We start from the raw sequence: 25586 nt of genomic DNA on the forward strand, positions 1-25586 counted from the left end.
TGCCAGAAAACTACAAATTTTATGAAGAACAAACCAAAAATAAGAAGCAAAAATCTATTCATTCTTTGAAAATCTGGACAGTTGGGAGGTATAGTTCAGCTGGACCTGTCTGAGTTTGCTGCCCTTCCCCCCTGACAAAATAATGGTTGAATGGAGCCTCTGCAGCCATTCCAATGAACCATTACTTGGCTATTTCACTCCATTTACCATAAACACTAATGTGCATACTGCTTTACTTCTATGATGAGTTGGACTTCATTTGAAAGTTTTATTTTGTATTTTACAGCACAAACACTAAGTCATCTGTTAAACAAAGCAATGCAGTCTCACAATGAAAACTTAGCATTAAAACTTCTCTGCCCTTGAAACTCACATTCATTGAAACAGCATTGAAACCCACATTCAAAGAAAATACATTTTGCCAGTGGCAGATAAAGATTAATTTTGGGCTGCTTTCAAATCATAGGCCCCTTGCATATGAAACATACATGTGCTCATTGATACACCTTCCTCATTGTACTAAAATTATATTCCTTGTACAATACAGTACACTTGTTAGAGGGTGTTTTAAATTTGTTTTGAACATTTTTCCAGTAAGCAATGAAACAAACCATATGCACCCATAATGGCAAAACTGCCCAGTTGAGAACATTTATCATAAAAAGTCTACTCAGACTTCCACAGTCCACCATTATTAGTAAATATACACAATTCTACAGTCCACCATTATTAGTAAATATGCACAATTCCACAGTTCACCATTATTAGTAAATATGCACAATTCTACAGTCCACCATTATCAGTAAATATGCACAATTCTACAGTCCACCTTTATCAGTAAATATGCACAATTCTACAGTCCATTATCAGTAAATATGCACAATCTCTGAAGTAAGACATCTAAATAATTCCACATTAAAGAAATCTGTAACTAATGAAGCGGTTGCTGCTAGCAATCACCTTTATATTTCATGGTTTCATCGAAAAATAAAGTGTCTGTTGCCCCTCAGGAATAAATTGCCTATATTACATTAAAAAATGATAAGCTAGTAATAATATTGCAAGACGAAATGGATGGCAAACTGATAACAGACTCATAGTTAGTATCTTCACCAAGGAGAACATTCTCAGTACGGCAGCATCCACCCCTTGTGGGAGTAGAACCCACAGCCTTCTACATCAAAAGCAAGTACACAACCTGTTGTGCTATAGTATTAACTAGGCAAAACAATAAACTTCTATTCCCCTGCAGCTCTCAGCTCCTTGTAAAATCTACTCAATACTCAACTGCATCTCAACTTCGCAGCTCAAGAAAACTGGAAAAAGCCAAAATGTATTGGGGGGAGGTCAAAAGCCCAAAACCAGGGACACATTAAACATTGCTTGTATAATCTTGAAAGTTGCTAGAATAAAATGTTGTGTTGCCACCATACATTTTACTGCCAAGGTCCCTGAGCAAAAACAGTCAGAGTAACATACCACTATGCCACATCAGCTGCTTTGTAAAAGAGAGGAAGACTGAAACTTAAATGGCTATCATTTAGTGAATTCAGTTCTCACCATAGCTGTCAACCTCTTAGTACAAAACACCTGGACAAACCCAGTAATGAGGGAATACAGCCCTCAAACATATTCAGTGAATTCAGTTCTTGCCAGAGCTGTCAACCTTAGCACAAAACCTGGACGAAGCCAATAATGGGGAATACAGTCACAAAAATAGGGACAAATTTAAAATATTCATCTTATAAACTTAGAAAATTGCTAAAAAAAGGTTGTGCTACTATGTATTCTGAAGAACATGAAGTTTGAAATTCAAATGCCGGTCAATTTTACTGCTGACAGAACAAAAACAATTTTCAGCAGAGACGAGGGATTAATACTGCAGACACGTCTTTGTAAAATGACAGGGCACCAGAGCAAATCCACACAAACACAGGGAGGAGATGCAGACTCCACACAGAAGCCACCCCAACCAAGAATCAAACCAGAAAACCTATAGCTGTGAGGCAACAATACTACCACTGCACCATCAAATATGCAAGGAATTAAACATTCAGAAACCTGAAGTCTGAAATTCAAATGCCTGTCAATTTTACTGGACAGAACAAAACAATTTTCAGCAGAGACGAGGGATTAATACTGCAGACACGTCTTTGTAAAATGGCAGGGCACCAGAGCAAATCCACACAAACACAGGGAGGAGATGCAGACTCACACAGAAGCCACCCCAACCAAGAATCAAACCAGAAAACCTATAGGTGTGAGGCAACAATACTACCACTGCACCATCAAATATGCAAGGAATTAAACATTCAGAAACCTGAAGTCTGAAATTCAAATGCCTGTCAATTTTACTGCGGACAGAACAAAAACAATTTTCAGCAGAGACGCAGGGATTAATACTGCAGACACGTCTTTGTAAAATGGCAGGGCACCAGAGCAAATCCACACAAACACAGGGAGGAGATGCAGACTCCACACAGAAGCCACCCCAACCAAGAATCAAACCAGAAAACCTATAGCTGTGAGGCAACAATACTACCACTGCACCATCAAATATGCAAGGAGTTAAACATTCAGAAACCTGAAGTCTGAAATTCAAATGCCTGTCAATTTTATTTAGCATTTGTTAATCAGGACAGTCTGACTTGGAACAAAAAAACAATTTTCAGCAGAGGCCCAGGAAGAAATAATGCAGACATGTCTTTGTAACATGGGAAGACACAAAAGCAAACCCACACAAACACAGGGAGAAGATATGGACCCCACAAAGAAGGAACCCCAGCCAAGAATCAAACCTGAGAACCTGCAGCTGTGAGGCAACAATGCTACCAGTGCACCATCAAATAAAAACAAACCCGTACAAACACAGGGAGAATATAATAGACCCCACAAAGAAGGAACCCCAGCTAAGAATCAAACCTGAGAACCTGCAGCTGTGAGGCAACAATGCTACCAGTGCAACATCAAATAAAAGCAAACCCACACAAACACAGGGAGAAGATAACAGACCCCACAAAGAAGGAACCCCAGCCAAGAATCAAACCTGAGAACCTGCAGCTGTGAGGCAACAATGCTACTACTACACCATCAAATATCAAGCATTGCAACATTTACAAACCACAGATATTATGAGGAACAGATCAGATCAAATATGAGGCAAAAATCTGCAATTTTTTTACAAATGGTGGTGGGTAGGGAACTTAAGTCTTTAACACCTGCATACAGGGTACAGGGTTCAAGCCTGAGGTATTCCCTACCACACCACCATGAGCACCTGGGGCATTTACACACACACACACACACGAGTATAAAACAAGTACCATACACACACAAAGTAAGTAAAAAGCATACATTGTAAAAGTAAAAGGCACCATACACTTACCTGTCCATTCTCCATAATTTCCAGCTAATGTACATCCTGCCTGTGCAATACTCTGAAGACCCACAAGATCCCTGTAATCAAACCTCCTGATGAGACTGTTCCTGGCTGTTGCAGTCCGACCTCGACACATCCTCCCAGCGAGTCTGTGCACAGATGTCTCCATGTGTTTCTCTATGGGGACTGCCTGGAGTATGCGCAGTAGTTGGGACTACTGCGCATGTGAAAATTTAAAAAACTTTTTTTTCTATTTTTATTTTTTTTTTGTTCTGAGGGGGCTGCAGTCCGGCAGTCCAATAGCACGGGCCGCCCCTGCTTAGGCAAGACAGACCAGGTAAAAAGTGTGGAGGCATTGTCCTACTGTACAAAAATAATTTAACCATAACTAAAATTGAGGTAACCACAGCCCCTTTTTGAAAAAGCAGAATTTCTCTTAGCAAAGCTTAAAATAAGTAACAGAAAAGCCATCAACCTAGTAACAGGTTATATCCCACCAGGCAATAACATCCCTACCATGGAGACAAGAGACCATTGTATTAGGTGACTTTAATATAGACTGGCTCACATGCTCTGCTCCAGTACCCACTAACCATATCAATCTTCATACCTTCTCTCAAGTAATCAAACAGCCCATCAGAACAGTCAAAAACAGTAAAAAAGAAATTAGTAAATAAAATACCCTGCTCCTACTTACCATCAAACTACTTTCTTACTTAAATACAACTCCCACCACCCCAAAGTCCTATACTTCAAACAATTAGAAACAAAAAACACTTTAACCCCACTAACTTCAGACAAGAACTAAAGCTGTATAATTGGTCTGAGCTTTATTACCTACCCTTAAACGAAGCTATTGAACTCTACAACTCCACCTTCTTAGATATATTAAATAGACACATCCCTGCAAGAACTACTAGAGTAAAGTCAAAACCATCTCCATGGTTATCTAGGGGAAACTAGGCAAAAAATAGCTGAAAGAAGCAGAGCATGGACAACCTGGAGGTCCAATAAAAGCCCTAGTACACAGCAAGCCTACCAACAGATTAGAAATCTAACCAAAAAAACTAGTTATCAAAAACAAGAGAAACTACTTCATTACCCATCAAAACCAACACATGAATAATCCTAAGTAATTCTGGGCAGGTTTAAACAAGTTAATACATCATGGTAACACCATTACCCTACCCCCAACATCAGGTTTAACAAAAGACAATATAGCCGAATCATTCAATACATTCTTTACTGAAACCGTACAAGCTCTAGCCCAACAACATCTCACTGTCACTACAACAGGTGTCCACACCTCCACTAACTATATGCCCACTTTTAAACTGCACCCCAGCCCAACCTCCTACATAAGAAAACTCCTATCCCAGCTGAAACCCACAACACTAGTAGCAGATTCCCTTGCCAATGAATTTCTAAAACTGGCAGCAGCAGAAATAGCTGTACCAGTTTCTTTACTAATCAGTATATCCATAAACCATAACATGAATAAAGGTAAGAATACTTCTGCCCTATTCTTAGACCTACTTTAATATTGTTTGTATATGTATTGATCATTCTGTATGTCTTTGTCAATGAATTAAGAATGTGTGCTCATCTATATGGTCTGGTTGTATATACTAGAAACATGTTAGAATATTTGGTTTGTATGTCTTGCATATTTGTTTCTTTGCAGCTTTTCTCCCTGGGCCTCCACTGAAAATGTACATATATCCAGTTGGACTATCCCGGTTAACAAATGTAAAATAAATAAAATAAATAAATAAACTACAATGGCTCCATCACTATGCAGACTTTTCATGATAATATTGAATGATTTTTCTATACCATATATAAACTTTTACAAAATGTCTTTAAATCACTATATAATATTTACACTTATAACATGGTGTTTTTTTCTACACTATGTATACATCTTTATCTAATATGTATCATTTGGAACTCTTCTCCCCAGGCCTCTGCTGAAGAGAGGACTCTGTGTCCAGTCGAAGTTTACTGATCAAAAATCAATAAATAAATAGCATGTGACAGAATCCCAAGAAAGCTGATCTGGGCAGTCCTATGATGGTGTAATGTCCCAGAATCAGTGTTAGAATTAGTGCAAGCCGTGTACAAAGATCCAATGACGCACATACAAAAAGTGCTCAAACTCAAAGAGGGTTTCCAACAGGAATGGGTATGCATTAGGGTTCAGTCTTCAGCCCTTTGCTGCTCATACAGATGGACTACACCAGCAAACAGGCCAGAGGGGACAGATCAACAAATCTTCCGTATGCAGAAAATGTGGCATTACAAACAGACTAAACAAGAACTTTAGCAAATGATAGTGGAATGGAATGCAAAATTGAAGGCACTTGGGATGAAACTGGGTACAGATAAACAAGTGGAGGAAGTCAGAAGAAGATGAAAATTGATAAAGAAGGGAAATAGAACAGATTATCAGCTTTAACTACCTGGGCAGAGCAGATGAGGAGAAGGAACGTCTGAATGAGGATGCCAAAGCTAGAATCAGACGGGCTGCAGCCAAATGGCATAGAGTGTCAGGGGTATTGTATGACATCAGAATGCCAAAATAAGCTGAAAAGTAAGGTGTACAAAACAATGGCGCAAACTGTACCACTGTATGGTATTGAGACCTGGGCAGTGAAGGCAAAGCAGCTGAGGAAGCTAAAGGTGATAGAGATGAAGTGGCTGAGATGGTGGTAGGATGGACCTGGGACAGTCAAAGAAATGAGGATATCAGGGCAGAAGCCTTTGTAGTACCAATTGCTAAGAAGGTCAAACAGAACAGATTACTGAAGTTTTGGCACAAGTGTAAGAAAGCAGAAAATAATCTGGTGAGGAAGATTTGGAAGAGACAGGAAGATGGCAAGAGAAAAAGGGTCCAAAAAATATATGGATGATTTTCTGAGAAAAGAGCTGCGACAGCCAGGCAAGACCATTGAAGAAGGTGGGAGAGGGGCATTGAATCAGGAGATAGAGATGGTGACAGTTGACTTGACACCCCAACCCCATGTAAAAAATGGGAAAGAAGGGGGACGTTGATGGTGATAACAACTCATCTCCTGCATCCCAGCACATAGCTTTAGCATGTATTGATCACTCCAATACCTAAACCAACAGCTTCAACTACAGGCCCATCGCTAACCTTTGCCCAATAGCCAAAATCTTACAAAAGATAATCTACAATCAAATAATGAAATACATGTCTCAGTGTGACATACTCATGGACAGACAGCATTGCTTTAAGCCAAAATACAGTACTTTGACAGCTGTTTATTTATATCTTAATAAATCATTCATATAACACAGACCAGATGCAAATAACCAGCACCATTTTCCTCCCCACCACAGGCTTCACACCAGAAGTGAAGTTTGAAAACTATCTCACTGACTGAACTTTCACTCTTGCTAGCCACAGCCTTCACTCAGATATTAACAGTATCACGTGCAGTGTACCCCAGGGGTCAGTTCTTCACAGCCATCACTCAGACATTAGCCTTATCACGTTCAGTGTACGCCAGGAGTCAGTTCTTCACAGCCGTCATTCAGACATTAGCAGTATCACATGCAGTGTACCCCAGGGGTCAGTTCTTCACAGCCGTCATTCAGATATTAACAGTATCATGTGCAGTGTACCCCAGGGGTCAGTTCTTCACAGCCTTCATTCAGACGTTTAGCAGTATCACGTGCAGTGTACCCCAGGGCTCAGTTCTTGGTCAACTTCTATTCGACATCTTCATAAATGATCTACCATGGGATCTCCCAAATGTCAATTGCATTCTATTTGCAGATCACATGGTCATTACTAAACACAGGAATGGTATAGACAATAGCCAAAGATTTACAAAGACTTCCCAGAAGGATGGAATTAGCTCACAACTAGCAAATTAACCATCAGTACCAGCAAAGAACCCATCAAAGGTTAAATAAGGGAAGAAACATCAGCACCATAGACCCTCTTGGTAACTCCTTGCCAATGATCACCACTCAAAATTATCTATGCATTAGACTAGATCAGAACCTAACTTTTACTCCATACACATTGAACTATTGTTAACAAAGTATTCACACAACTTAGCATTTATTGCAAAATATCCAATCTACTTACTGTTGAAGTCAGAAGCACCACAGCAACCAGTGTATCATCACTTAATCTAAAGTACGGTCTGTCAAAAAATGTCACGTCTTTCTGCACATAACACTGCAGTAATTCAAACAACTGAAAACAAAATACTTCACTTCTTTCATCCGGCTAAGCAAGGAGAAATCCATTGCTCTACTATACACAGATGCAAATGGCTACTAGTACAAGCAAGAGCATCCTTGCTAATAAGCATACTAGCTTACAAGATATTCAATGACTGATATTGTACACTATTAAAAAACATCTTATTGCATACATACTAAACTTACACATTAGAGAACACAGATGAAAAAGTATTGTCTAGACTTCCCTTTGAACTTTACACCAGAGAAAGAGCCTTGGGCAAATTATCTCCAACTTTCTGGAATGAAATACTGCAGAACATTAGACTAACAGACATTTTAATAAGTTTTAAAAAGATTCTGAAGTCCCATCTGACACAGTACAACAAATGCCATTGCTTCCAGAATGCAGGCTAGCTCACTCACACAGCCTTACACTCTCACCGTCATGTGTCACATGTCAAGCAGTTACCACATTCTGGATACTCATTCACAGTGCCCAAGGGATAGACTAACTAGTTACTCACCTGAATCCTTTTACTATCATGGCAAAATATACTCAGCTGTCATAAGTACCTTGGCCATGATATCAGTACACCAGCTTTAGCTGGACTGGCCTTATGCTAGAAGCAACACGGAAGATGAATAAGAATAATTAATTGGAAATGTGATATTTTGTAACCATCGGAAATATTGAAATGGGGGGGGGACTTTTGAGAATTGCTGTCTTAATATTAACTACTTTAAACAGCATATTCATAAGTAATACCTAATGTTTTCTCTTAATGTACTGTAATTCAAGAGAATAGCTCTTGACCAAGGTGCAATATTGACTCTGATGTGTTTAATGCTTGGAGAAGCTGATATTTTATTGCACAAAAGTTCAAATTGTTTTCCTGTACAAAAATTAAACCATTGTACTGCTCTAACAAATGTTTTTGCATGCATATTGTAAACAAGTTGTTCATAAGTCTTTCTTATGTTGCCTAACCTGCCAGGGTTGTGACTAAAAATGGTTCTCAGACCAGCCCACTTACCTGGTTAACAAACATAAATAAATAAAAATATTTAAAAACATGTCCCCAATTTGTGGACCTTTGCCCCTGATTATATTCAGCTTTGTTCCTGACACTTGAAATGAGAGAGATCAACCTTTGTAAATTTTACAGAGCTGCACTTTGCCTCTGATTTCAGAATAATTTTTCTCAGTCTTGCATCACTTCGTCCGTGGCAGAAAGATCATTTTGTCTGCTATTAAACATTTACCATCCCTAAAGTGTTTCCAGTGCATAAGAGCAAGCAGACTTGAGTTGAAATCCTTGTTATGCATTCAAGTAAATAACTCATTTAGGTTAGTTGATGGAAATTAAACTAGTAATGAAATGTATTGTACGTGCTGGGATAAGAAACACAGTAACATTTATATTTCAAGAATCAGTCACCTGCAGGTATGGAGAATGCTGAATTTACCCCATGACCAGTGTTATTTATTGTAGTGGATAAAAGCTAAATTCAAGATTATTATGGTGCTTAAATAATTAAGTACTGTAAGCTCAGTGATAAAAGTAGGTAATAAATAAATAGGAAATTAAGTCAAATTTAAACAAATAACAAAAAAAAAAAAAACACAGGTAGTGGCCAAACAAATAAAAAAATGAAAGCTGCGAGCCAACTATAAAAAAATCAAATAAAGCTAGTACTTATTTCAAAAAACATGGATCTTATTAGCAGAAAAAGAGATTAAAGCAGAAGAACAATTAGTTGTAACTGGATTACCAGGCTAAATAAATAGAAGATAAAAGTAAACAGCAATATCAGTTAACATAAGTCATTCAAAAAGAGACAAAAAACAAAATAGCAATTACCTGTAGCTAGATTAGGGGTCAATAAACAGAAAATAAAAGTACAAACAGCAATTGTCTATTGTTAACTGAAGTAAATTAAACAGAAACTAGAAAATAAAAGCCATCACACAACACTTCAGCAGTTATCTCTTTGGCCATCTACTTCTTTTTTTTAGTTCTTCTTTGCCTTATCTCAGGTGGTAATAATTCACAAAAAAAACAGTAGCCACAAAACAAAGATGGCAGAAAACAGCCTATCAAGAGACACTGCAGAGTTTTACCCTCCCATAATGCACAGCCCTACTCATATTGTGAAGGGACAAGTCCTGAAACATCTTCACTTGGGAGGATACAAGTACTCTCAGATGTTCAGTTCAATGTGCTTCTTTCCTTATTAAACAACATCAGCAATGTCAGTGTCCAAAAAGTAAGCCACAATGAAATAAAACTGCCCACTCAAGAGCAGGACCCTCAACAGCAAACTGATGGCTGTAAATTATCACACACGGCTGCTGGCGATGAATCCATAAGAAGGACTGTGAGGGAAAAAAGTTAAATAAATGAAAGTCTACTGGCAATGATTAGGGTACCAAGAACAAAAGATGAGCAGTTCCAAATGAAGCAGTGAAGAGGGATCTGTAATTAGCATCAGAGGATGTCAAGAAGTCCAAAGAGTAAATATCGCCACCATATCCACAACTCCAGCATTATTTATTGCACTTGTGCAATACATTTAAACATCTAGATATTTTAAAATGTTTAGCATAGTTTTACAGGTGTTTCATCATGCATAAGAGACAGGTGGGGGTAAAGAGCATGCACTCATTAGTATGTGTAGCATGTAATTCACTATGTATGACAGGAAGTCTGTATCTGTTAATTTTTTAAAGTACTTCAGGAAAGTCCTGTTTAATGTGCACATCACACTACATCAGTGGCACTGCAGTACACAGGCAAATAAGATATATCTTGCCAGGCTAATACAACAGGAAGACACACAGCAGTTTTAAATATTTTGTTTTATAGCTGAGTCTACATAAAGCAAGACGTTAGCTTTTCTGCTCTGTACTAGTCCTAACAGACCTCTCTGCAGATTTCAACATGGATAACCACTACATCCTAACCTAGTGCCTTCTTTCATACAACAGTCTTTCTCCTACTGTCTTACATTAGTTTGCTTCCTACCTGTCTAGACATTTTCAAAATCTTTTTCAGCCCTTAATCCCTCTAGTCTGTTTCCTCAGGAGAGTGGTAACAGCTGTAATATCTTTGCCATAAAAAATGTGAAAACTGGACTGATATGTCTTCAAGAACCATTAACGGTTAAATATGATTACAGCTGTATGAATGTATGCCATTTTCTCAATAACTATCTTCAGAGCTGTATAAATTAGAGAGAAGATAGAAATTATCAAGATATGTGGAATTAAAGGAAAATTTCTTGAGGATGGAAATAATTAAAGCCACTGTAAGAATAAATGGAAAAATACCCACCTCCAAAGCAGAGCCCAGAATCTGATAAGTAACTGGGCCCTATATGGCCAGGCAAGTCATAGCCATCTTAGGACATGGGTCCATTCTGTAAGTTGTTGGGCACTCACTTGAAATCTGAGCAGCATTCTTAACATAACTGTGAATCTTAGGAGTCACTCCAAGTCACAGAGAAGTGATTTTCTAGTACAACATATTCCGTGACACCAGTTACACTAGTTACACTAAGAGGTAGTGGTCACTTCATAAGTGGCTACCTTGTCAGTGGAAAACCAAGCAGCCAATGCACACTTTTGAAGTGTAAAGGTTCTACAAACAGAAAGACAAAATGAACAGCAGAGCATGGTTGGTGAGATTGCCACTGATGAGAGTTTCCTGAATACGGATGTTGCCTTCTTAGAAGATGTTGTAGACTGATAGTGAACATAATGTTCATCCAGGCTTTACCTAGGAAAATTCGACAATACCTTTTCCAGCTCAATCTTTACCAAAACTATGATTTTGAAAATGGAAGTTGAAAACCTATAAAAACAGAAAAAAAAGTTAAAACCGAAATTATATTTACTGATTCCAAAGTCACATCACAGTGGAGAAAAGGGGGAAAAACAGAAAAGTGTACCACCGGCTTGCACAATGCAATACTTGTCAACAAACCTCCCATCAGTGAAACATCTTCACACTGAATAAGTGTGCCGGCTGAGTCAAAGACGACTCACAGGCATGCTGTTCACCCAGTTCAAGTCTCGATCTTCATAGGACAACACCCCTCCCCCACTGGCATTCCAGACGTTGTGCCTTCTACCTCAAAGAATGAAGGCCAGTATCAAACCATGGCTCACAGTTATTAAAGAGGCAGAGCATACACTAGCTGGGGCTAGTAATCCCAGAGTGAAATATACTGACTTATAGACAAATGTTTGTGCATCCAGAGAACTAACACTGGTCTCTGGTGGGAGCTCAAGAGTAGTAGAAGAGAAATAATAAATTATTTCAGACATATTTCCCTCAATTCAAGATCATGGTGTCAGATACAAAGGGAGCTACAGGGCAAGGTGAACTAAGACACTGGTCTCCCCACCACGTCCAGTATCTTCAAATCCAGTTGAAAGATCATGTCTAGAGTATGACTTAGATAATAGGATGAAGAGGTAATACCCAAATAAATCTAAATTTCCTCATAATGCATGTAGATTCTTTATTCAGTAGCCACCAAATTATTCATCAACCCAAATGTTAGCCATCAAGAACACATAATCAATGAGAAAATCTTTGAACTGTTTTAGGAAAGTCCTCACACAACCAGATGGTATATAATTCTTTTCATATACCATCCAAGTTCAACTTTCACAGTTTATCATAAAAAATAAGAGTTTGAATAAAGCACTCAATCCTTTATTTTTTTTTACACTAAAACTATCATCTTGGCATTACAGCCTTCATAGGTTGAAACCTGTAACATCAGACATACTGTATACAGACAGTCACTATTAATACATTCCTCATTATATGTAAAACAAGAAACTAGGAAAAAAATGTCATCAGCTTTGTCCTGTCACATTTACAGGACCTTTATTCTTAAGACATTAATAACAAATTGGTAATTAAATATTTATTGTGATATGTATTGGGATATTTCCTTTAATGTGAGGTGTTAAAAGTTCTGCTCATATTTCACTCATATTTAATAAAGCATGTGACTGCAGGTAATTGTCACAATGTCATACAAATCCAGTTCCTGTAATTATCACATGGCCAAATGAATTGAGGTCCAATAAAAAGAACTGCATTAAGACTTTGTTACCATATAAAATAAAAATTGCAAAATGGAGTAACTATCATTAAAATTAACTTCTAAAGCATCCAAAACAAATAAGTTATACCAGTCCAGTAAGCACTACAAAGGAAATGTGAAATGATTGTCCTAGTAAGTAAATGGGCGACAAAAATAAATGTAGAGCAATGCTTAATGTTTGTGTATCATTCCACAATAGCCAGAGTGTGTATCATTCCACAATAGCCAGAGCGACAATAGCTGCTAAACATTTAAAAAACATTATACCTCTACAGTGAAGCAAATAGTGGCAGGGAGATAATTAGAGCTGAATGCCTGAAACACAAAGGTTGGAGCATTCAAATGACTAAGTCCTGAAAATGACCTGTGGAAATACTCAGAGCAGAGCAAACCAGATACTGCAGTCTTGATGGAAAAGAGTCAAAATTATATAATATCAACAGAGACTGCAGCCTGCTAATGTATGATGCCTCCACTGAAAAGGGGTACTCTGTATGCCCAGTCGGACTATCCCAGTAAACAAATGCAATACAATATAACAATGACAAATATCTAAGATTAAAGTACAAGTTATGCATTCAGCATAAATAATAAAGTGTGTTCACTCCAGTGCAAGTGCAAAACAAAAAATTCTCAAGTCTGAACACTCAGTCCCCTCTATGTCATCACTTTTCTATCGGGCCTGATAAAGAGTACCATGATTATTAGTGTAACAATAATGTCACTTGATTCTGAGTAGTGTGGGTCATCTGTGACAAACAGTTTTGTATAGTGGGGTTTAGCAGGTCTCCAAGACAGCAAAATTAAACCAGAATTATTAGTATGTGTACAAAGGGTAAAACTCAAGCAAGCAACAATACTATTTGCTTTGCCTCAAACCTGTGCGCTCTCCCTGTCATTGCTGCTGTGGTCATTACTGTGAGAGGTTATAGCTTTCATTCTGCACTGATAGGCCAGCATTTTTTTAATGCTCTTAACTCTGGTCTTTTCCTATAACACACGTGCTCCCACATACACCCACCCCACCTCATATGTGCTAAGCGTGCTCTAACTCACCTGATGGGAAATTCATTTCTTGACCTCCACCAGAAAGCACAACCATGGTGAAGTCCACTTTACCTCCTTCCAAAAAGTTGGGAACTTGGCTTCAGCCTTTCACTCCCATCTTCCCAGCCAGCACTTCCATTATTTGGGCCTGTGAGTCAAACACAAGTCACAAGTTCCACAGCTGGGTATAAAACCTTAGTACCACTGGTGCTGGCTTTGCAGTATATAAGTATAGGTTCATAGGTGTGTACTAGGCTAATGGCTCTGGAGCCTTTACAAGCCTAGCCCATAGGATTACCCTGACATCATGCCACCCAACATTAGTTCCCAGTGTCTCTGTCAAGTAGGGGCCACTGGAGTGATCCCCGGGGTGAATTTTCTATTTCCCATCCACTCATCAAAATTTCTCTTGAAGAGGGACAGTGAGGTGCTCTGTTTGACATGTATGGGAAGTCTATTCCATAGCATGGGCAGTCTCTGGGTTATGAATCTGTCCCTCCAGCATGTTCTGTTGATTGTGGTAATGAGGCTGAGGTCTCGGAAGCATGTAGTGCGGAGAGATTGGGATTTCTTTAGATATAGCATTTCTAACAGAGCTGGTTCAGACATGGCTTTGTAAGTCAAGCAGAGATCACCTCTAAGTAGAAGATATGAGACAGAGAATAATTGGAGTTTTTTTCAGTCTCTTCATATAGGACAACTGTTTAAGGCATAGGATCCTCTTTGTGAGGTACTTTTGTGGCCTCTCCAGTTGTTGCATGTGTCTAGTGAGGTACATGCCAAATAGGACATTGTACTCGATGACTGGCCTAATGAGGGAAGAGTAGAAGGAGATAATGACCTCTTTCTTCCTGGATGCAAAACCCTTAGTTATGAGATGTGGCACACAGAAGGACTTTCTGACCACAGTGGCAATGTGGTGGTCAAAACAGAGGTTGCTGTCAACTTGTGTTCCCAGATCTCTTATAATGCCTTCTGTGTTCAGTGGACTACCATCAATGTGGTCATTCATGGGAACCAAGTTTTTCCCAAAGGGTATAACGACATATTTTCTGGCATTTTGCCTAAGGCCATGGTTCTGACACCAGTCGTTGGTCTCAGTGAGGCCTTTCTGCAGGATGTCAACATCACCTGGGGAGTTAATAATAGCTCCCAACTTGCAATCGTCTGTGAACTTTGTCAGCCAGAGTCCCTTCATGTTGGCCTGGACTTCAGAGAAGTAGATACCAAACAAGAGAGGACCCAGGACTGAACCCTGTGGGACTCCACTCATGACTGGTCATCAGTCTGACTTGGAGTCAACTACTTTCACACTGTGGGTTCTATCTGTGAGCCAGTTTGCTACCCACTTAGTGATATAGGGGTTGATGCCTAGCTTAGTGAGTTTTTCTATGATTCCTGAGTGGGAAATGGTATCAAAAGCCTTGGCCAGATCAAGGTAGACTGTATGAACCACCTTGCCTTCATCCACAGTTCTGGTGACTGACTCAAAGAAGTCGACCAGCTTGAGCAGACATGATCTACCCTTCACAAAACCAAACTGTGTGGGATCCAGAGTTTGGAAATTCCCTATATCCTTGTTTATTAGGTCTACGATGAGGCATTCCATAGCTTTGCATATCAGACTCATTAGGCTAATGGGGCAATAGTTCTCAGGGTCTGTAGTCGGTCCTCCTTTGTGGACAGGGATGACTGTAGCAGTGCGCCCTTCGGTAGGGACAAAGCCTGAGGTGAGGCTGTGATTGAACAGTGCACACAGGTATGGTGCCAGTTCAAGCTGTAGTTCATGTAGAACACAGCCAGGGATATTGTCAGGTCCCATAGAAGCTGTATTCTTGGCCTTGGACAGTGCTGTTTTAACCTGTGCAGCAGTAATACTGGGAGCCTGGCAATCTACTGGTATTGTGCTTGGTTCTTTGTGGGGGGAGAGAGGGGTAAAGTTGGCACTGAATTTGTCGGCCAGTATATTGGCAATATCTTTTGGCTCAGTATAGGAGGTATCATTGTGCAGTAGCTCAGAGCAAATCTGGGTATTGCTGTGGAGATTCTTTACTTAACTATAGAAGGCCTTTTGGTTGTCTTTACTATCTGCTGCAATTCTGTTATCATAGCTAGCTTTAGAGGATTTGATGAGGGATCTCAACTTTTTGTTGAGGCTGATAAGGGAGTTTTTCCATTCTTGTGACTTCACCTTATTCCACATCAGTTTTTTCCTTCTGTTGTAGAGTTTATGGCAGGGGACCACCAGATTGGCTTCCTTTCTTTGGAGGAGAGTGTCTTGGTTCTATTGGGTATAGTGAGATCCATGCATTTGTGTACGTGTTCGTACAGTGCATTGGTGTATGATTCGGTCATGCAACTATTCTCCATTTCCCCAAGTAATAAATGCTTCTTCACACCACATGACCAGATAGTGGCTTATTTACTTTTTTAGATATTTATATGTATTGGTTTGAGTGGTAGGTTCAGTGATTGTACTTTGAAGTGCCATTTACAGCTCCTGGTTTATAGTAACAGCTTTAATCCTTCTTGAAAAGTGTGGAAAGGATCGGTCAGTCCTTGAAAGACTAAAAAATGACAGCCTTACCTTCAGTTCAACTACCTTATTTTTTTGATGTTTAAAAACCATGAGAAGGTTAGAGTGGCTCTCAGGACAATGATACTCAAGGTAATTCAGGCAAAAAGTGAAATGTAATCAAGTTGCAAAGGCTTGTCTGTGACTCAAGCTTCTGCCATTCTATTTACATGGGAGTTAACACACCTTACTTTCCTTACGTTTAGTATAACTCATATAAAGGAGGCTTGAAATGGATTCTAGAAACCACAATTGTGTTAGTATGGCAGGTCTCATGATGACTATTTTGTTGTAAAACAAGTTAAAATATGAGAGTAAGCACCTAGAGTGATTGTAATGCCTTAAATAGCTCAGAATACAAAAACACAATGAAAAAAAACATTTTATTTCCAAGGTATGGTTTAAACAAACATATATGCATAGATATATATATATATATATACACTCAACCCCAGTATATGTACTAATGAATTGCCACCAATGATTTCCCCTAAAAAGAAAATTGGGCACCACCTGAGCAGAAAACTGTCATTCTTCACTTAGCAGCAGCATCTAAAATTCATTTCAATAACATTTTCTGATATACAACCCTTACACACCCACAGACAAACACACAGACACACACACACATTCATGCGTGCACGCACACACACACACACACGCGCGCGCACACACACACACACACACACACGTACACGCACACACACACACACACACACACACACACACACACACACACACACACACACACACACACACACACACACACACACACACACACACACACGCGCACACACACACACACACACACACACACACACACACTTACTATTGTAGTTTCATTTACTCTGCAGCAGTACGCCCTTCAGTTTTTGTGCTACTCTAATAATTGCTTATGAGGCTAGATTTAAAAGAAAGCATCAGGCTCTGACTACACTCACAGGCATCAGATCTGGTTCACTTGCTCTATTGATTCGTTGTTGGATATAAATGCCGGTAAGCTTTGTTATTGTTCCAAAACTTTGCAAAGCTTTTGATATCATAGTTTTGTTTTTGAGTATTGTTAAATTCATTAAATGTGCACTGTTCCTGAGTTTGTGCAATGTCCTCTTGTATGTCTCTCTGAATTATATTTCTCAATTGCTTGCGTCTCAGAATAACTGGCATCTGCAACAAAGTTAGCACTTAGGTGAAGAATGTTGCAGGATACTTTTATTTATTAATAAAAGCTGAATAAGGAAAACCAGCCTTGGAATATATTCCCTTTGTTAATGCTCCTCCTTGTACAGAGAGGCATTTACTGATTTAATATTGTAGGTTATTTCTGTTATCTAATCTGCAAACCTTTTGCAGGCTGTTTTGTAAATATCAGTGTTACTTAATTGTGAAAATAGTTCAGTGTAGTCTACATTATCAAATGCTTTCTTCAAGTTAAAACAAAATCCTCAGCTGAGGTGGCCTTGAACTGCATTTTCAAGAAATTGATTTGTAACTGCCTTAAAGATGGTTGAGATAAAGACCGGTGTTAGCATTTTGGGGGCTACCAGCAAATGTCAAGTTTGGGGGCCCCCTGGGCACTTCAGGTCTAAGTATCACCTATAGCTGACACCCCTCCATAACAACCTTTTAGTTCATGCTGCAAAGTTTTAAGAGTATACAGAGACTGAACTGTAGCTGCAATGCTCTTACATTACAGCAGGCCTATGTAGTACACTTTGTTGGCCCATCTCACAAAGAGACATTCACATTTACAGGCATTAAGTTGCAACAATGACAATACTGTTTCACCCCCCACACACATTCTCCAGTGCCCCACACACACGTTGGACTCCCCACACCATGCACATTACTTTTTTTTCAGTTTTCACACATTTTGCCTTACTTCAGCTCATTCAAGAAGCCACGACTTTCTACATGTTCTGAAGTGGGGTTTTTTTCACAACCTTTTCATCCAGTGGTGGCTTGAACAGGAAATATGATTGAGGAAAGAAATCCAGTGTTGAGGTGCAACTTTAGTTTTCCTTGCATCCTTTCAACACACCATTCCTGACCAAGACTGCACAGGTCTATATTGGAAGCGCGAACGCTTACATTGTTGAATACGGCATGATCGACACATATTAAGCGAATGCTCAAATTGCTGACAGCTCACAATGTCAGAATGTGGAAAATCACATAATCGAATTGTTTTGGTTGGCCATCTCACTGTTCCACCCAGTTCTGTAAAGAAAACACCACCTAAATCCCAACAGTGTAGTCACACTATACAATGCAATATGTTTAAACACAACACACATCACATTACTATACACTACACTATGAAAGAATATAATGTTATAAAACTGACTGTGTTTAAAGTGTATATCGACAAAAGCTCACCCTATTTACATCCCGTTTGTCAAACACACATGGTCTGCACTACACTTTCAGCAGCATTGCAACAGCCCGGAGAAAGTTATCGTCAGTATAACTAGCCTTATGTCTTAACACAGTTTCTAACCTGTGAAATATCTCCCTAGTTTTCCTTTTTTTTGGGGGGGGTCCAGACAGTAACTGTATTTGGGTCTCATTTACTTTGTTCTGCTCTCTTATTAAAACAGATAGCACAGAGGGGATATCGCAAATACGTCTCCCTAGCAAACAGTGAATCCTCCTGTGCCATCCTTCAACATGGTTCTGCGTACGAGGTAAAGACAGTTTGTTCAAGACAGAAACATTCCAGAAGTTGATTGGAAACATTGGTGGAAATCTTGCAATAGAGCATAACCTTGTCTGTTGTTTGCAGGTAAGTCCTAAGACATAAATGTCAGAGAAATAAGACACTAACTCTTTCCCTACCATGGGAAAATCCTTCGACAGTTTCTGAAACACTGGTATCACCTCTGCTTCATCTAAAAAAGACAGAGCAATAAGTTTCTTCACAAGCAGTTGGAAGGACAATGATTTGCCATATAAAGTAGCTAACCCCAACGATTGCACCTTTCGCCACACAGCCTGTGCAAAGTGGAATAAACATCCTTACATGTCAAATTAGGAAAGTTGTGCCTGACACTTTTCATGGCTGCCATTTCAAAATCACACATTATGAACTTGACACTCACATGTAAATCTGCTTCATTTAATAGATCAAAGAGACACTCCCACATGTAACTGTAGGATTTGTAAGACTTCCTTGACATGAGGCAAAATACCAAAGGTAGACACGTCGTATTATAAGCAACTTTAACCATTGTATGTACAGTCGTCTACACAAGCAACCTTTAGTCAAGAAAACTCCATCTATTAGCCATTTTGAAATATGCTGTTATGACCTTTGAGGCATTTGATGTGTAGCGCATTCGCTTAATATGTGTCGATCATGCCGTATTCGACAACGTAAGCATTCGAGCTCCCAATATAGACCCCTGCATGGTAATAACCATTAAGGAAATAATTCAATTTTACTGGTGCCTCCAGAAGCCATAGGATTATACATGTCTGGGATGCATTTTAGAGCATTTTTCCCAATGTTTTAATCGAATGGTAGCCTGAATAAAAATCAATACTATGAAAATAATTTCAGTCCTGTTTTTTTCTTTCAAGAAGGACATAAGTTGTGCTCAATGCTTAATGTTCAAAGAGGATAGAAATAGTAGCTCACAATAAACTACAGACAGTTGTGAGGATACACAAAGTTAGAGAAGACTGCCTGCCTCCCTAACTCCTCAAAAAGACAGTCAGTGCCTGTGTATCCCTCTGGTGTAAGACTGAGATGAAACTAGAGGTTTTAATGGCCACAGTCATGTATTTTAAGTGTCTGCTTTCATATATATATATATATATATATATATATATATATATATATATATGGATTCACTTTATAATCCCGAAATCCTGAAATCTCAGAATTTCGAGACCATAAAGCCAAAAGCTCTAAATACCGAAATCCCAAAAGCATGAATTTTAAAATCACGAATCCTACACTAACCATACACCACACACATACACAAACCCACACCTTCCCCCCACACACACAAACACACAACCTACACTATATACAAGCAGGGGGGCAAGCCCCCCTTGTGCCCCCCACACCCCCCTACTTAAATATACTAACTCCAGGGTCGCACTACACAGACAAACACACGAAAACACCACCACACACCTACATTCCCCTTGCACATACACACACATCACAGTCACAACACACACATGACACACAGTACAGCCTCTAACCAACATCCTTAAACATACATACTTACCTGAACTTCCACCTATCCTTTCAAACACAGCAACACCTGAAGCACTAGTTCAACATCTCTGAACTTCGGGATTTTGAAATTCGCGCTTCTGGGGTTTTGGTATTTAGAGCTTTCGGCTTTATGATCTCAAAATTCTAAAATTCGGTATTTCAGAATTTCGAGATTAGAAAGTGCTCCTATATATATATATATATATATATATATATATATATATATATATATATATATACATATACATATACATATACATATATATGGATTCACTTCATAACACTGAAACTTCAAAATACTGAAAATGACAAAACTTCATAATACTGAAGACCAAAATACTGAAAGCTCAAAATACTGAATACTCAAAATACTGAAACTCAAAATACTGAAAACACATATTATGCGTAAACTCAGCTTAAACAACATAAATCATAACAATTTCTACCAAATATATGCAGGGGGGCTGCGCCCCCCACACCATCTGCTAATTATATATATCTACTCCAAGATTGCACTTAACTACACTATGTGCAATCTTGGAGTTGATATATTTAATTAGCAGGGGTGTGCAGCCCACATGGGTGCAGGGGCTTGCCCCTGCATATATTTGGTAGAAATTGTTATGATTTATGTTGTTTAAGCTGAGTTTACGTATAATATGTGTTTTCAGTATTTTGAGTATTCAGTATTTTGAGCTTTCAGTATTTTGGTTTCAGTGTTTTGAGTTTCAGTATTTTGATATTTCAATGTTATGAAGTGAATCCATATAAATATATATATATATATATATATATATATATATATATATATATAAAAGATAGATAGCATGCCTCCTCACCCGAAACCCCAAAGGCAGCTACCTGTATAGATGTCTGATGGTCCCTCTCCTGTTTGGCTTGTACTTCTCAGAAGTCCAGCCCAACACAGAAGGACTCTGGCTGACCAAGTTCGCTGATGACTGCAAGCTTGGAGTCATTATCAACTCCCCAAGTGATGCAAACATCCTACAAAAGGGCCTCTCTGAGACCAATGACTGGTGTCGGAATCATGGCCTGAAGCTTGACACTAAAAATGCGTTATCATCCCTTTGGAAAAAACTCAGTTCCCACAAATTACCAAGTTAATGGGAGCCCACTGAACACTGAAGGGGCCATAAGAGATCTGGGCACCCAGGTCAACAGCCACCTCACCTTCATCCACCACATTGCCACTGTGGGCAGAAAGTCCTTCTATGTGGCACATCTTATAACCAAAGGTTTCACATCCAGGATGAAAGAGGTCATCATCCCTCATTAGACTAATCATTGAATATAACCCCATTTGGCATGTACCTGACCAGAAACCTACAACAGCTTGAGAGGCCACAAAAGTACCTCACAAAATAAATCCTAGACCTTAAACACATGTCCTACATGGACAGACTCAAGAAATTTCAGCTGTTCTGAAGAAATCCCAGTCCCCCCACGTCACACGCTCCAGAGATCACAACCTCATTACCACAATTAACAGAGCATGCTGAAGGGACAGGTTCATCTCCCAAAGACTGCCCATACTCTGGAATAAGCTTCCCATTCATGTCAAGCAGAGCACCTCGCTGGCTCTCTTCAAGAGAAATCTTAACGAGTGGATGGGTAACAGAAAGTTTACTCCAGGGATCATTCCAGTTGCCCTACTGGATATGGGCACTGTGAACTAACATCAGGTGGCATGGTGCCTGGGCAATTTTTTTTGGACTAGGCTTGTAAAGGCTCTAGGGCCATTGGCCTAGTACACACCTATGAACCTATGTGCGATTATGAGGAAAGTAAAAAAAAAAGAATGATTACAGTAATATATTCCAGTTCATTGCTCATAGACAGCACACTGCCACTACAAAAACTATAATAACCATTGTATATATCTCTGAGGTGTGTGAGAAAAGTAAAAGAAACAATGACCACACTGTTCCTAGCTCAAATTCTAACTGTAATGATCTCCCCTGCAAAACTCTAAGGTTTGATTGTGATGGATGAAATTTAAAGTAGTAATGACCACACAATCCATAGACCCCCTCCCACATAACCTACAGCAACTTTCTTTACATACATTTGAGCATGGGTGATTTTAGAATGGGTGGGGTTGATGGCAGAGGCCAACATTAAGTCCATGTCAACATCCATTTATACACTCTGGGGTGTGGAAGCCACCAGACCACTAGAACTTCTAAGTGTCTGAATGTTCTGTAATTTATTTAATGTCTTGTACTTATTAACTGCTTTTTATGCTACCCATAGGAGTAATGTATGCATTCCAGCATTATTGTATGTGCACAGATAAAAACCAGTGATATTTTTACACACACACACACACACACACACACACACACACACACACACACACACACACACACACACAGCCATAAGCTATTATAATACTAGTTTTGCACCTTTTTCAGTAAATAGCAATACATTGTACAACACTGGTACTAACACACCAGATCAATGACTGTTTAGCAGTTGTCAAACAGCAGCAAATTAAGTCTGTTTTATTTACCATTACATTGAGCAGTAGTACATACGTATCACTTTGTCCCTGATTTTGCCCCAATTTTGCTCTGTCCCTCATAAAAAAGTTTGATTTGTTGGTACGTCATTCAAGATTACATACATTCAATAAATCCAGACATCAAATTCTCATAAATCATAATTGTCCAAAAAGTACATGTTGATACAAACTGTGTTCTATTAACTTTTTAAGTGAATTAGCATAATATTTAAAAAGTGCTCCTGATTTTGAGCCTTTATGCCTCTATTATTTTTGGTTTTCTCAAAATTCTTGAGCAAAGAAGTTGATAGTTATAGTATCTGATGTTCTGCCAGTATTTATAAAGCTCCCGGAAAGAGAAAACCATCCCTGAAGATCAGAAGCATCAGCTCTTTTTTATAATCCAAGGTAAAACAGTGAGATTGGTTATGTCACTCTGAGCTGCAAATCTCTACAGTTTATCTTACTCGTGTTCTTTCACTGATTATCAGCTTTATCCTGACAGGGTCATATCAGAAACCTGTTTCAGTTAAAGAACGTAATTGGATTATTAATAATTTTTTCTCTCCCTATTTTCCCTAACCAGCAGCGGCTTGTGTGTGACCCCTACATAATCAAGGATGATTATGACCACCACACACACACACACACACACACACACACACACACACACACACACACACACACACACACACACACACACACACACACACACACACACACACACACACACACACAGCCATGGGTATTTTAGGTGCCTGGCTATGATGTTAGTTTTAATGGTGAGAACGTCCACCAGCATGATTTAACTAAGGCAAGGGGAATTTGTCAGTGGTAAAATATTTAATGAAATTATGAAACCTGTTACTTGTCAAAACACTGTTACTATAACCAGAGATATCTTTAAATGTTAAAGAAGATATAAATAAGGGTTATTACCCAAGTGGTTTATAAAGCACACAAGATTGCTTTGCTAGCTTTTATTGATTTGATAAACCTGTTACAAAATACCAAAATAAGATAACTTGCTGTAGTTGGGGGTCCCCCTGCACCAGGGGCCCCCCAGTGATTGCAGGGTTCACTGGTGCCTAAAACTAGCTATGGTTGGAATACAATATCCTTTATGGAATCCATGATGATTGTTTTTCAGAATTTTATAGTTTCCTACAAATTCTGTTAGATGAGGGAAAAAAAACATTTACAAAAGTTTTGGCCAAGATGGGTAAAAGCGATCTTTGTCAGTCGTCACCAGAGGTAGAGTCTGAGTTGCCATGTGTGTGTGTGTGTGTGTGTGTGTGTGTGTGTGTGTGTGTGTGTGTGTGTGTGTGTGTGTGTGTGTGTGCATGTGTGTAATCATGTGTTTTTCCAAATGTACATTACAGTGTGGGCAGTAATTCAGAGGTTCACTGTAGGTATTAGCAATTTGGTCATTACTTGTTAGCAGTTTTCTTGTTACAGATGTGGCTAATTTCAGAAAAAAAACAAATGTAGTTTGAGACCAGCCTGATGATACAGAGACAGGGCATCTATTTGTGCCACTTGCAGTTTGGGTTTGGGAACAGACCCAGGCCATTATTAGAGCCAGCCAAGGGGGCAGGAAGAAGTGTTCAATGGCCAGCTCTCCTACCCTGGGTAAGGGCTGGGTAGAACCATTGTCTGAGACTTCTCATGGAAAGCAGGGGCCTTTCAGCTCAGCAGTTCTACAAGGTAGGAGTGACAGACTTGCTGGCATAACTACATGTTGCTCCTAGACAGGGACTCTGACAGACTCAGCTGCAGTATAACAGCTCCTGGTCTCAATATTCAGTGATCCATTAGAGCCCTACAGCTCCTGGTCCCAATATTCAGTGATCCATTAGATCCCTACAGCTCCTGCTCCCAATATTCAGTTATCCATTAGAGCCCTACAGCTCCTGGTCCCAATATTCAGTTATCCATTGGAGCCCTACAGCTCCTGGTCCCAATAGCCAGTTATCCATTAGAGCCCTACAGCTCCTGTCCCAGTATTCAGTTATCCATTAGAGCCCTACAGCTCCTTGTCCCAATATTCAGTTATCCATTAGAGCCCTATGGCTCCTGGTCCCAATATTCAGTGATCCATTAGAGCCGTACAGCTCCTGCTCCCAATATTCAGTTATCCATTAGAGCCCTGATCTCCATCTCAGTGAAAGCACACCTCCATAATTGTCTGGTTTGAGCAGTGGAGGTACCCATAGGGAGACTGTGAACATGGTGTTCATGAACAGGTTCATATGTGTATACTAGGGTAATGACCACTGGGGCCTTTATAAGCTATGTAACCCAAATATATCCCACAAGTTATTGTGCCTTAGAGGTTATTTAAGGGGTATATGTTAGTTGGGGCATGATTTAATGGCTACCTTTGTCCAACAAAGATATAGGTATCAAACTAGGGGTGAATTTCTGATTTCCCATCAACTGGTCCAGGTTACACTTGAATACAGTTAGGGAGAGGCTCTGCTTC

This window comes from Protopterus annectens, chromosome 8.part0, assembly GCF_019279795.1.
Source record: "Protopterus annectens isolate FY-2018-M chromosome 8.part0, PAN1.0, whole genome shotgun sequence".
Lineage (NCBI taxonomy): Eukaryota > Metazoa > Chordata > Ceratodontiformes > Protopteridae > Protopterus > Protopterus annectens.